The following is a 13515-nucleotide window of genomic DNA, read 5'->3' as shown; positions in this document are numbered from 1 at the left end:
TACACTACAGTTGTTTAAAGATGTACAATACAGTTGTTTATAGAATTTTCAAATTTTAACCTGGAAAATATTTCAAAACTTCCCAATTACGAAAGAGAAATGTTCTACCCGGTAAACTTTTATGTGTCTCTCAATTAACTGGAGTCGGGTTATCAAAGGTTCATACGTTGAATTTTCCTCCTAAGTGAAGAGCTATGTAAGCTTCTGACTAACTGACTAAAAGCTAAAACGGTAAAAGTAACGTTCAAAATGGCATTAAAATTACGCTGAAACTATTTTTGATTAGATAATATCCCTTTATCACTTCATGCGGGAGGGTGGGGGGTTACTGTCAAGACTCTATGGAAAAAGATGAAGTAAAGGTTGAATCTCATTAATGTTATGACTAAGTGTAAACATCATCTTTCTATTCTGCCTTACATACACCAGTTAGTGTCTTCCCACATCTTCAGTTACGAGGAATGTTTATTGTACGAACCTTTGAGAGTCTGACTACTGGTTTGTTATCCGAGACTTTTGTACTTGCCCAGAGTAAAGCTGAAAACAGTAAATAAACATTTGTCCCATGATGCAGTTATTCGCAAGAGCTATTAAACGTCTTACTGAACCAGACATTTATAACACAGGTGTACAGTATCAAGTAACGCCATCCGGTACGTGTTTAATGATCTCTCTTGAATAGAATGATAACAAAACTGAACGGGGAGATTATGTTAACAGCGATGTATAATTTTCACTTATTCTAAATACAAATTTTCTTGAGTGTATATGTGGGGGTATGTATATACGAGTACGTATTCCTCTATGTATAAATGCCCAGGTATATGGATACGCATATGTGTTTGAAGGGCAGTGCTTTTTATGTACAAGTTTAACCGGACATAACCCACAAGTTTCTTCAAATTAACAGTCATCTGTACAACCATCCACCCAGGTGCACAACACCCCTCGCAAAAGCTTCACTGCCCCTCTCGGCCAGGCACCTGTAGTGCCTCTCATCAACAAGAGGCCCCAGACGCTGTCTCATTACTTATGTTTTACGTATCCATTTATCTTAATATAAATCTTAAAGTTGGGGAGATGACCCGCATGTTTTTATCTTAACCAGTATATAAACTTGTCATCTGCAGATAGCATCAATGGCCCACCTGGTTATTTTTGACAATTTAATTACCATATTATGAGAAAGTATATAAAAATAATCATTTTTTCACGAAAGAAGGGAAATAAAAATGAACAATATAGAGCTGAGCGTTTTTCTCAAGGCAGATAACTTTGTGATTTATATACTTATTCACCTTAATTAGAGCTACCCTGGAACTTATGATCGTGAGGTTATTGGACCATCGAGTAGTGAGTTGTGAAGTACAAGTGTTACTTGTGTTGTGATTAATTATAAACACTTGCTGATTTGTTTACCTTGTTCAGGGTGATGATACAGGTGACCTTGCTTAATGGTGGTCACACACACACACACACACACACACACATGTACTCGTCCATACATGTACACAAAGCCAACGTAGTTCCAGTGTGATGCTGGAAAATTACCTTAGCATTTGTAAATAAAAGTAAATTAACATCCCGGGGAAAAATCGTTTGATCTCTTATACACAAATAAACTTTTGACTTTCAGGTCTGACTGTCTGACGTTAAATAAAAACCAATGTATTCTGACTGTATCATTTCAGAGCGTTTGTTGTGACCTACCGAGGCGCTGTTATGGATCATGACACTTACAGACAGGGTATCTAAGTGTCATTCTCACTCACCCATCCACGCAACACATTTATAAAGGTTGACACTTGCTTCTGTTGTTATATGTATATATTTATAGGGGGTGGAAATTTCATCAAGAATATCAGACAGGATTTTTCAGTATTCAGGTGATTTTTTTTCTTGTGTGAATAAAGAGAATCAGATTTATTGTGAGATATTATATGAAGTTAGCGTATAGGGAAGGAATTTTATGGAGGTGGGAACTATCGAATGATGAACCTGGGCATAAACTGGAGAGAAGTTGAGGGAACCAAAGAGAACATAGGGAAAAGTCTCTGCATATATATATATATATATATATATATATATATATATATATATATATATATATATATAAATATATAATGTTCCAAGTTCTTACTTTCAGGTTTTATCCCGGACTGTGAGAAGTTGCGGTTTTCCAGGAGTGTAGCCGACGGAGGACCATTTAATCAGACTCCCAATCAACGTTGTGAAGGAGGCAGGGGAGGAGGGGGTGAGGAGGAGGAGGAGGAGGGGAGGAGGAGGAGGAGGGGGTGAGGAGGAGGAGGAGGAGAGGGAGGAGGAGGAGGAGGGGAGGAGGAGGAGGAGGAGGAGGAGGAGGAAGACCCGGACAACTCCATTTATTGAAAACTTTTAGCCTAATATTGTACTGGATTGGGATGAGTCTTGTTTCTTGACTCTTCTATATTTCAAGGACAGGTGGATGTGTCGTTTCACCGGTAAAGAGAGACAGTTCTCAGTGTTAGTTCATTATAAAACAGAAATGCATGAGACTTAAACATTAAAAGTTACTATGTTTATCATATGGTTTAACTTAAATAGATATTTTAACTTTCGATTCATATTTCACTCTATTAGTGTTACGTTGGTAAATGTTTGTATGAGTGATTTACATAAGAATTGAAATTCATTATCAAATTTTCTAATTTAAATCGTTACTTTAAATTCCTTGGCATTATTCATCAGTGTATTAGATGTTCTTATGTCACCAGACGACTGGAGACTTGAGTTGGCGTTGGTGCACAGGACATCATCATCTCTGGAGGTCTTCATCCCTTCAAATTTAATAGGAAACTGAGCCAAATGGAGTGACGGAGAGACTTCAAGAGGTCATCAAAACGCAATTACTTTGACGTTATTGGACACTTTGACTAAAGGGCCATCTTCTGACTCGTCAAATGCCAAAAGAAATTATCTCAACCACTGACTTCAAAACCGACCTTCGGAACCTCTTACTGACGGCTCATCTTCCCAACACACTCGCACAACTTGCCTTTATTCAATCTTCCGGAGGTACTGTGTTGAGATATTTTGAGTCATTTTGCTAGAACGTTTTGTTATATGAAGCAGAAAGACCGAACTTTGATCAGATGTGAGCGGTGATCAATGGTCCGTTGGCCACTCCAATGAAAAGCTCATTAGGTGATCAAGAGGACGAGGGTGATTGGACAGGTTCTTTGAGGGGGCACTTAACTCTATTGCCTCCTGGGATAAATTCTTGTCGAGAAGCTTTATCAAGACCAGGATGTTTCCCTTTACGAGGATGGGGGGCAGACCGAAAAAAAAAGTTTTCTTCCTTTATTTATTTATTTATTTATCTATTTATTTATTTATTTCATTTTATTTTTTTGTTTATTTAATGCTAATTCTTATTCCTGAAATTTAGAAAATTCTATAAACACAATATCCCGATTTATAGTCTGAAAATTCCTGGACTGGCTTTCTTTATTACATCCTAATATATGTTTCCTATTTAAGCGTTCAACAAATTAAATGTATCAAAATTACATCCAAAATAACACGTTACGTCCTCTTAAGAATATGTTAATGAGAAGGTGTGATGCTACGACAAACATATTCAAGGAATTATTAATAACATTTTAGTAGCATCCCTATCCCACCCGACCTCCAGACACACAAACCAAGCAATTAATCGGTGGTCAGCCAAGGTGTAAAGCCAATGCTTACCCCGGAACTATTAACACGTCTAGTACTGCCCAGTAAGACCCTGATATAATTTATGCTCTTACAATAATACTAAAATTATTCCATCGCGTCTGTGGCGAATTACCGAGTGGATACGGAATCTATCACGAACGAACTGGTGGATGGACGAACGAATGAACGGGCGGACGAATGGATGGATGGATATATGGACGGACAGACACAGAGAGACGGACGGACAGCAGCATTGCTATATAACCCCAAATTTTCGGTACGAGAGGAATACTGAAAGAAAGAATTTTAACGCTGGTCAACAAGGAACGTCGTTGCCAATACAGTAAAACGAATGACTTTTCTATCTTACAGGAAGAACTAAGATAGAACCACTGATCTTACGGATTAGTTTATGCCAAGTGGATGACTTAGAGAACTTGTACAAAATATCAAGAACACAACAGTAATTACCTTGTGCTGGTGGTAGCGAAAGCCCTGGCGCCGTATAGGGTCACCTCCTGGCACCGTCCTGATACCTTTATGACACCTCATGGCACTTGACGACACCTTGTTGTACTCCATGACAACCTTTACACCTTGCGATAGTTCAAGGTAATTTGCAACACTTAGGACATTAATGGCACTTCATTGACACTTTACGACATCAATGGCACTTTACGACACTTTTTGACACAGTATGACACTACTGTTAGGTGATTGGATTCTATATAACTATTCAAGAACTTTATAACGTTTTATGGCATTTTAGGGCACTGACACTTTAGAACACTGACACTTTAGAACACTGACACGTTAGGATACTTTATCACCTTAGTACACTTCTTGACACCTCTGACACTTCATAGCACTTTTACATTATACACCACATCTTACGACATTATACGACACTTATCAGACTTGAATTTAATTGAATTGTAACAGTTTATGTAGCCTTAATTGCACTTTATCACACCTACTGGCACTTAAAAGCACTTTCTAAAGCTTTGGGACATTACTTAAATCATTGTGACATGTGGTAATCTATGGCACTCTAACACCTTATGCCACTTTATGACACTTTATACCACTTATGACACATAGGGGTGTTCTTGGCGCCCACGATTATTTTGTGACACTTATATGTGTTTATGACACAGACACTTCACATCACTTATAGAGCTTCATACCACAAACACTTTACAACACTTATAAACACCTTAAGTTACTTACGAACACGTTATGAGACATGTCGTCACTTCACAATTCTTACGAAAAAATTACGGCACTTAAAATCATTTTTTTTTAAACTTATAACCACTTTGAGATACTTATAACTACTTTACGACACTTATAAAAACTTTGTGACACTTGCAAACACTTCATGACTCTTAACACTTAATACACTGACAAACACTTTACGGTACTTTGCAGACTTCGTCAATTATTTCAGCCTTTCACCGGCTATTTGTTAGTCTATAAGCCATCGTGTACTTTCTTACCGACCCTCAGGCAGAGGCAGCACTGGGTATCTTGTCTTGTTAGAGGCCTCTGTTGACATTCTCATAAATCCCAAACAGCGAAACTAGGCAATTATAAGACAATCGAACCGGGCAAACCTCGTCCCGGTACTTTAACGGATGAGTTGGTCGTGTTTTACTAGTGACCATTGTCTATATTTGTTCTAATTATAAAGTATAAGACAATGTAATTACACAAGATTATATGCCAATATTTTAGTTCGTGTAATGGTTCGTTTTGGGATGATTGAATCTGATGTATCGAAAACAGATCACAGCTGTTGCTGAACCCCGAAAACACTTACGTCATAGGTGTCTCAAAGTGTTGTCAGTCAACTGGTGACAAAAAGTATCCAGAATTTTTTATATTGTTTATCCCGCTTTATTTGCTTATAAAAAACAAGCAAACAAACGGAAAACAAACAAAAATAAGATAAAACTGTATTAAATTACAAATAATATCGAACACATTTTAAAATAATTTCTTATTCCGAAAGTCGACGCTTTCGAACACATGTGTGATGAGAACAACGACTAAACCCAAGCTGCCAACAGTCTCCACACATCTGTCTGGTATATTGTGGTTTAATAGACTACAGACAAACGAAAGAAAGTCAATCACCTTAAACTGGATTCATAAAAGGTATTCAAAGAGAAGATGTTAGACGTTTCTATTACCTGTGTAATTAAGTAAACTATTAACTCCCGTATGGCAGTTTGTAGCAGTTGTTTACACTTTGAATGTCAGTAGTAGCAATAATATATTGTCATTATTATACTCATTAGTTATTACTAATATTATTAATGTTACTGTCAATACACTATCACTTCTGTATTATTATTTTTATTAATATTATAAGCGATTCTATTATTATCAGTTATATCATTTATTATCATTATTATTATTATTATTATTATTATTATTATTATTATTATTATTATTATTATTATTATTATTATATTAGTAGCCTAGTATTATTATCATCCCTATTGATTCCCAATATTATGACATTATCAACATCAATTACCACCAATATCATTATTATTACCACAATCTTCATCATCATCATCATCATCATACACGTTATTGCTATCAACATTATCATGTCATCATCAATATAATCATCATCACCGTTATCATTATCAGACTTTGTATGTTAAGTTGTCGTACTCAGAGGTTTGAATACTCACAGCGAGAAACGTGCGTCCAGACACTACGGCACCGAAAGAGGATAATTTGACGGATACGACATTGGAATGGCTGACTACCGATTAATTGTGTGTTTCTGGAGGTGGGAGAGGGACGGACCCAGCGAAGTTGTCGGTTAGGAATTCCGAGACCGCCAGTCTATGTGACTTGTACAGTAAATGGCTACATTAAGATAATTAATTTTACGAGTGAAGAGAATGAATTACCTTATTTTAATAAAAAATAATAGTAAAACAGATCTAGTCCTTCAGTGCATTACATCAACAGCCTCACTCTGCTCACAGGACTTTCTTTTTAATTCACTCCCTTTGTAGTTAACTCTATTACACGACTCCGTTTGATATCTGTGACGCAGCTCGCCCTTACAGCTTCTTGATGGCGTGGGCAAGAAGCCAAGCGGGAGTCTGGGTGTGGAACGTCCTGCTCGGCATCTAAAATGGTTTACTTAGACAAAATCTTGAACATTCCTTAAAATATCTGCAAGTCTTACATCCTGTACGCACACACACACACACACACACACACACACACACACATACACACACACACACACATACACACACACTAAACGAACAAACAGACAGCCTGAAAACGCAGATAATAAGAAATTCATAGAGAGATGGTCAGAGCAAACAAGGAGAAGTCTTTATCAGGTAGTTAAAAAGGCCTCGGTAAACACTAGGCGGCAGCAACAGAAGCAAACAATGCAACAAGTGTAGACCCTCGACTTCACCCCCCAGTGTATTTGGCTCCTGTTACTGAAAATTAAGATTAAAATGATGAAGACTGCTTTAACCCCCTTGATAAACTATAAGTGAAATTTGATCGTTTTCAAAGAGTTGTGGCTTAAACCAATCGTCCTCAGAGAGTTAAACCAAATGGGAGGATGGATTGGTTTTACCTGTATTTATTAGGTTTATCATGTATTTGTTTGTTAGATAGATTTTCTTAGTGATTTATTGACATCTTATATTAATTGTTGATAAAGTTTGGTAACGGTTTATATTGTAAAATAAATGGACTAGATACTTTGTTATCACTTTCTTTGAATCTCTCTCTCTCTCTCTCTCTCTCTCTCTCTCTCTCTCTCTCTCTCTCTCTCTCTCTCTCTCCTCTACACCCTTCCACTTACCTCCCCTTCTATCCCCTTACCTTCCTCCCCGTCCTTTTATCTTCCCTGTCCTATTACCTCCATCCTCTTACCTCACCCTATCATTTTATCTCCCCACCTCCCTCTTCTCCTCTCCCCATCCTCTTCTCCTCCTCCCTCAGTCAGCAGCGTCTCCTCGGCAACATAATACGGTGGCGGCCTCTGCACACAGCGTATGGATGGTCCACTCAGACTCCTCCTCCACCCGTGTTTGTCGCTGTAACAAAACAAGAAGCAGCACAGGACCTGTCTCTCTCTCTCTCTCTCTCTCTCTCTCTCTCTCTCCAGACAAAGGACCCGCTGAGAGAGCTGCAGCTGGTGGTGGTGGTGTGGTGGTGGTGGTGGTGGTGGATAATTGTTTTGTTTTTGGCCACTTACAGCGGCTAGTTTATTGTGCACCCCATACTCATCCTTTGAGCGGTATAACTCACCCCCCATGGTCAGGATAATATGGCATTGAATGTTATAGAGTATTTCAAATAAATTATTTATTTGGTTCTATACATATAGGGTAACTTATTCGTAACTGCGTGAGTACAGGAGTGTGAGGCAGTATGTCTGGTCGCACACTTTGTTATTCACATTTGGGTGAGAGGTATTCAACCATTGTGTCTTTCGTTCTATACATGGGAACAGGTATAGTTACTTAGTGCAAAAAAGTGGATACAATCTTAATATGTGAAGTAATGGTGAAGGTGAAAACTAGATGATAGTAGTAGTAGTAGTAGTATTGGTATTATTATTATTATTATTAGTAGTAGTAGTAGTAGTGGAGGACTTGATGACGTTAATAGCGGTAGTAATGGTAGTAGTAACAGTAGTAATGGTAGTGGAGGACCTGATAACGTTAATACCGGTAGTAATGGTAGTGAGAGCTGGCGGTGGTTCAGGAGGCGAGAACAAGGTCTTAGGACTTAGACTAAGCAAGAAGACGTGTTGGGATCCTTTGTGCAATTGTAAACTGGCTCGTACCACAACCATTAGGAGGCTTGGCTGGAGATCTGTATGTTTTGATGAAGGCTTAAGACCTCCTCTGGGAAGTGTGTGTGTGTTGAGAGGCAGGGAAACTGAGGAAGACGTGTCAAACATGAGTCATTAATGGGACTTACTGTTAAAGCTAATAAACAGAGACAGACAACCAAGCAGACAGACATAGATACGGGGAAAAAGAAATAACGATGTAGAGGGAAAGACAGACGGGCAGATGGACAGAGAGAGAGAGAGGGGTCAAACCAGATACAAATTGACAGACAGAGACAGATAAAGAGAAACTGATAAACAAAAAGACAGAGAGATAAGCAGATAACTACAAACAGACAGATACAAAGAAGAGAAAAACATATAAATAGAGAAAGAGGGACAGACAGACGAGCAGACTGACACAAATAAACAGATACTGGAAGACAAAGAGACGGGTAGGGAAGGGAGGGAGGACAGGCTTGATTATGTCACTTGTTTACACAGAAAAAAAAATCCATTACTCCAGCACAACAACGTCGCTTTGTTTGTATTTAATTGACGACCGCGATATTTTCTCTGTTTTTTCGAGGAATAGACACAATCCGCGAAACAGGAGAGGAACAGAGAGGAACCATGGAACAGGATAGGAACAGAGAGGAAACATGGAACTGGAGAGGAACTGAGAGGAACCATGGAACAGGAGAGGAACTGAGAGGAAACATGGAACAGGAGAGGAACTTAGAGGGAACTATGGAACAGGATAGGAACAGAGAGAAACATGGAACAGGAGAGGAACTGAGAGGAACCATGGAACAGGAGAGGAACTGAGAGGAACTGAGGAGAATCATGGAACAGGATAGGAACAGAGGAACATGGAACAGGAGAGGAACTGAGAGGAACTATGGAACAGGATAGGAACTGAGAGGAAACATGGAACAGGAGAGGAACTGAGAGGAACATGGAACAGGAGAGGAACTGAGAGGAAACCAGGAACAGGAGAGGAACTGAGAGGAACCATGGAACAGGAGAGGAACTGAGAGGAAACATGGAACAGGAGAGGAATTGAGAGGAAACATGGAACGGGAGAAGAATTGAGGGAAACATGGAACACGAGAGGAATTAAGAAACAGAAGGGAACAAAAGGGGAACTAGGATACGGGAAAGAATTGGAGAGGATCAATGGAAATGAAAAGGAATAGGAAAGGTGCAGAGAGAAATCATGGAACAGGAGTAGAATTGAGGAACAAAAGATGAGTTGGATAAAGAAGAGGAATGGAAGGGAACTATGGAACAAGAGAAGAGCCGACGAACAGAAAAAAGGCCACGAAACAGAAAAGAGAAAACATAAAATAAAATAAAACTCTAGAAAAGAAAGTGAGAGAGAGAGAAAGAGAGTTGTGAGTGAGGTAGAAAGAGAAACAGTGAGTATGACTGGGATATAAAGAGAGAGAAGGAGTGTGTGTATGAGGCAGAGAGAGAAAAAAGTACACATGGATGAGACAGGAAAAAGGAGGCTATGAAAGAGAGAGAGAGAGAGAGAGAGAGAGAGAGATAGGATGAATGTAGAAGCGAGGTAGAGAGAGAGAGCTAAAGAGAGAGAAAATCCGGAAGTGTGTCAGTGTGAGGGAAATAAAACAGAAACAGTAAGAGGAGTTACAGTCCTACAGTCAGAAAGTAAGAGAGAGAGACAGAGAGACAGAGATACAGGAATGTTAGGGGGCTGATGTTGACGCTCCCGTACACAAAAAACTTTATACCCCGGACGACACGAGCGCTTTGTGTTTATTTAATTGTCCGTCCACTTTATTTTTGTTATTTTCAGAGAAATCACTAGATGCAGGGGAGGAAGACAGAGTACAATAAACGAAGAAGTGAAAAGGGACAGAGAGGAGAAGAAACTATGATGATGATGATGATGGGTGAAGAGAAACAAGGAAGAGTTTTGGTGGTTAAATGGTGAATTTTACTGATACGAATCGTTATTTTAAATGCTGTCAGTGATAATAACTCGTCAGAAAATATGACATATACCGTCTATATACTCTCTCTCTCTCTCTCTCTCGCCAGCTTCCATTAAGACAAGCAGATCTCAGGCCAAGTTAGGAGGAGCCGCCTGTATGAACCAGTTAAGAGTAACAAACAGTGTCTTGTGTGGGGGTCTTAGAGTGTTGGTCCATCCCGCGGGTACGGTTGAGGAGATGAAGATAATGAAACAGTGAAGCAGTGAAGCAGTGAGAGTGCAGTGAAGCAGTGAGAGAGGCAGTGAAGCAGTGAGAGGGGCAGTGAAGCACTGAATGGGCCTCCCCAAGCCCCGTTGTGGGTCGTTTGACTTGTGCTCGGTAGGGCTAATTCCCGTAAAAAAAGTGAGAGAGGCAGTGAAGCAGTAAATGAAGCAGTGAGGCAGTGAGTGAGGCAGTGATGGAGTGACTGAGGCAGTGAGCAATGAGTGAGACAGTGAGCAGTGAATGAGGCAGTGAAGCAGTGAGCGTGACAATGAAGCAGTGAGTGAGGCAGTGAAGCAGCGAATGAGGCTGTTATGGAGTGAATGTGACAGCGAACGCCTCATAGGGTAAAACAATCATCTTCAAAGAATTAAACCACCACATTCGAAAGATAAAACCATTCAAATTGTTAAACCATCGTCATCAATGGCTAAACCTCCTCCACAAAGGGCTAAACCATCGTCCTCAAAGGGTTAAACCATCGTCCTCAAAGGGTTAAACCATCGTCCTCAAATGATTAAACCATCGTCCTCAAAGAGTAAAGCTATCATCCTCAAAGGGCTAAATCGTTGTCCTTAAAGGGCTAAACCATCGTCCTCAAAGGGTTAAACCATCGTCCTAGGTTAAACCATCGTTCTCAAAGGATTAAACCACCGTCCTCAAATGATTAAACCATCGTCCTCAAAGGGTAAAGCTATCATCCTCAAAGGGTTAAATCGTTGTCCTTAAAGGGCTAAACCATCGTCCTCAAAGGTTAAACCATCGTCCTAGGTTAAACCATCGTCCTCAAGGATTAAACCATCGTCCTCAAATGATTAAACCATCGTCCTCAAAGAAAATCAAAAACTCAACACCCAAACCGATTAAACCATCGTCCTCAAATGATTAAACCATCGTCCTCAAAGGGTAAAGCTATCATCCTCAAAGGGTTAAATCGTTGTCCTTAAAGGGCTAAACCATCGTCCTCAAAGGGTTAAACCATGGAACTCAAAGGGTTAAATCGTCGTCCTCAAAGGGCTAAATCATCGTCCTCAAAGGGTTAAATCGTTGTCCTCAAAGGGTTAAACCATGGAACACAAAGGGCTAATGATGCCGCACAACATCAGAGTTAGTGATAGACTTTACGAGATAATGAACCAGAGAGTAAATCAACAAGCGAGACACTGAACCATTTGGCGGAACAATTATTTCATCAGTGACACATTTAGCGAAGCGTAAAACAAATGGCGGGAAGTAATTATGATATTAACTCAGCTGGTAGTTGTTGTGAAAGACCATAAAATAGATAGAATATTGTCAGTATAAGGGCGAGAGAATGGTGGATGAAAATTTAAATACATTATGAAACACCTAATGTATATAAAAATAATAAATATTTAAGGTGATATTATTGTAACAAAGTTGTAACCCGTGGTGTAGTGGTCTGTATTCTCGTCTTGCAATTGATTGGCCTTGGGTTCGAATCCTAAGCAGGGTAGAAGAATGGTCACAACAAACAGGTGGGCCAGTGCGCATGACTGTGACGTTACGGTGGCCACCAGCTGACAGCACTAAGGGTCTTGTCCCGCGGCCAGTTGTACACAAAGCAGACAACAGTAGTCTGGGGTGTGGTGTAACTATGCCAGTTTTTGGCTGCCTTTAATACAAGATTAAAGGCAACAGATTAAGGTGTTCGCTACTTTACCTTCCCAAGACAAACACTTCAGAAAACTGTGGATAAATTCCTGTCGTCGTGCTGACAAAGTGTATCCAGAGAATGTTATTACTTGCTCCGTCCACTTTACTAAACACGACTTCATAATCATGGATAAACATTTGGCAAGTTTCTTACGACATTTACCTCTGTCTGCCCTGCGGTTATTGGCAAACTGGATCTTAAATGACTGGTGAGTAATGTTCTTGGGTAATAGCCAGTGCAGTTGGATAATTGTCCAGTATTCTAGAGTTATTTCTTGACATCAGGTTATGCTAACATTATGGTGTAATGACTCTGAAACAAAACTAACCCCTGGAAGATATATGTTCTTACTGTATATCCACGGAGAGAACAGTTCGAGTGTCAGTGTGTGTGTCGTATCTACTGTACTTTCATGTGTATGTTTTCGTGGAAGCAAACTCATAGCCTCACTAAAAGCTTCACCCGTTCCTTCATCTGCCTCCTATCTCTCCACTCCTATACCTGCTCACCCTAGAGACACCCTACAGTTCCTCCCGCCCCGCCCTTGTCTTGTTCCACCCTCACCTAGCGACCCTCTAGCCCTCGATTACACAACACACACAAAAACCGCCCCTCACCATGCTGGTAGTGGGGCCCGTCACGCAGTCTGGGTCCCCCCCTGTTAACACCACGCTCTCACCTACACTCCCCCACCCTCTTCCTATCCCTCTCCCTCCCCCCCACCTACTCTGTCTCTCTCTTTCTCTTTCTTCCCACCCTCCCTCCCTCCCTCTCCCTCTCCCTCTACTCCGTTTCTCCCTCCTCATTTCCCTCTCTCCCACCGACCCCACCCCATGTTCTTCTTTTACCTACTCTCTAAGCTAACCCTAACCTAACCCTAACCTAACTAACCTAACCTAACCTAACCTAACCTAACCTAACTAAAACTAACACAGTGAGTACAAACAACAGTCATGATACAGAGAATTCCCCACTTGCCTGCCCTACCTACTCCTCCCCGCCACCCCCACCTACTCCCACCCCCACCCTATTCACCCCCCCTGCTCTACCCCACACCTGCTTAACCCCCGACACTACTC

This window comes from Homarus americanus, unplaced genomic scaffold (genome assembly GCF_018991925.1).
Source record: "Homarus americanus isolate GMGI-L3 unplaced genomic scaffold, GMGI_Hamer_2.0 scaffold22250, whole genome shotgun sequence".
In the NCBI taxonomy this organism is placed as follows: Eukaryota; Metazoa; Arthropoda; class Malacostraca; order Decapoda; family Nephropidae; genus Homarus; species Homarus americanus.
Note: the sequence above shows the minus strand (reverse complement) of the source record.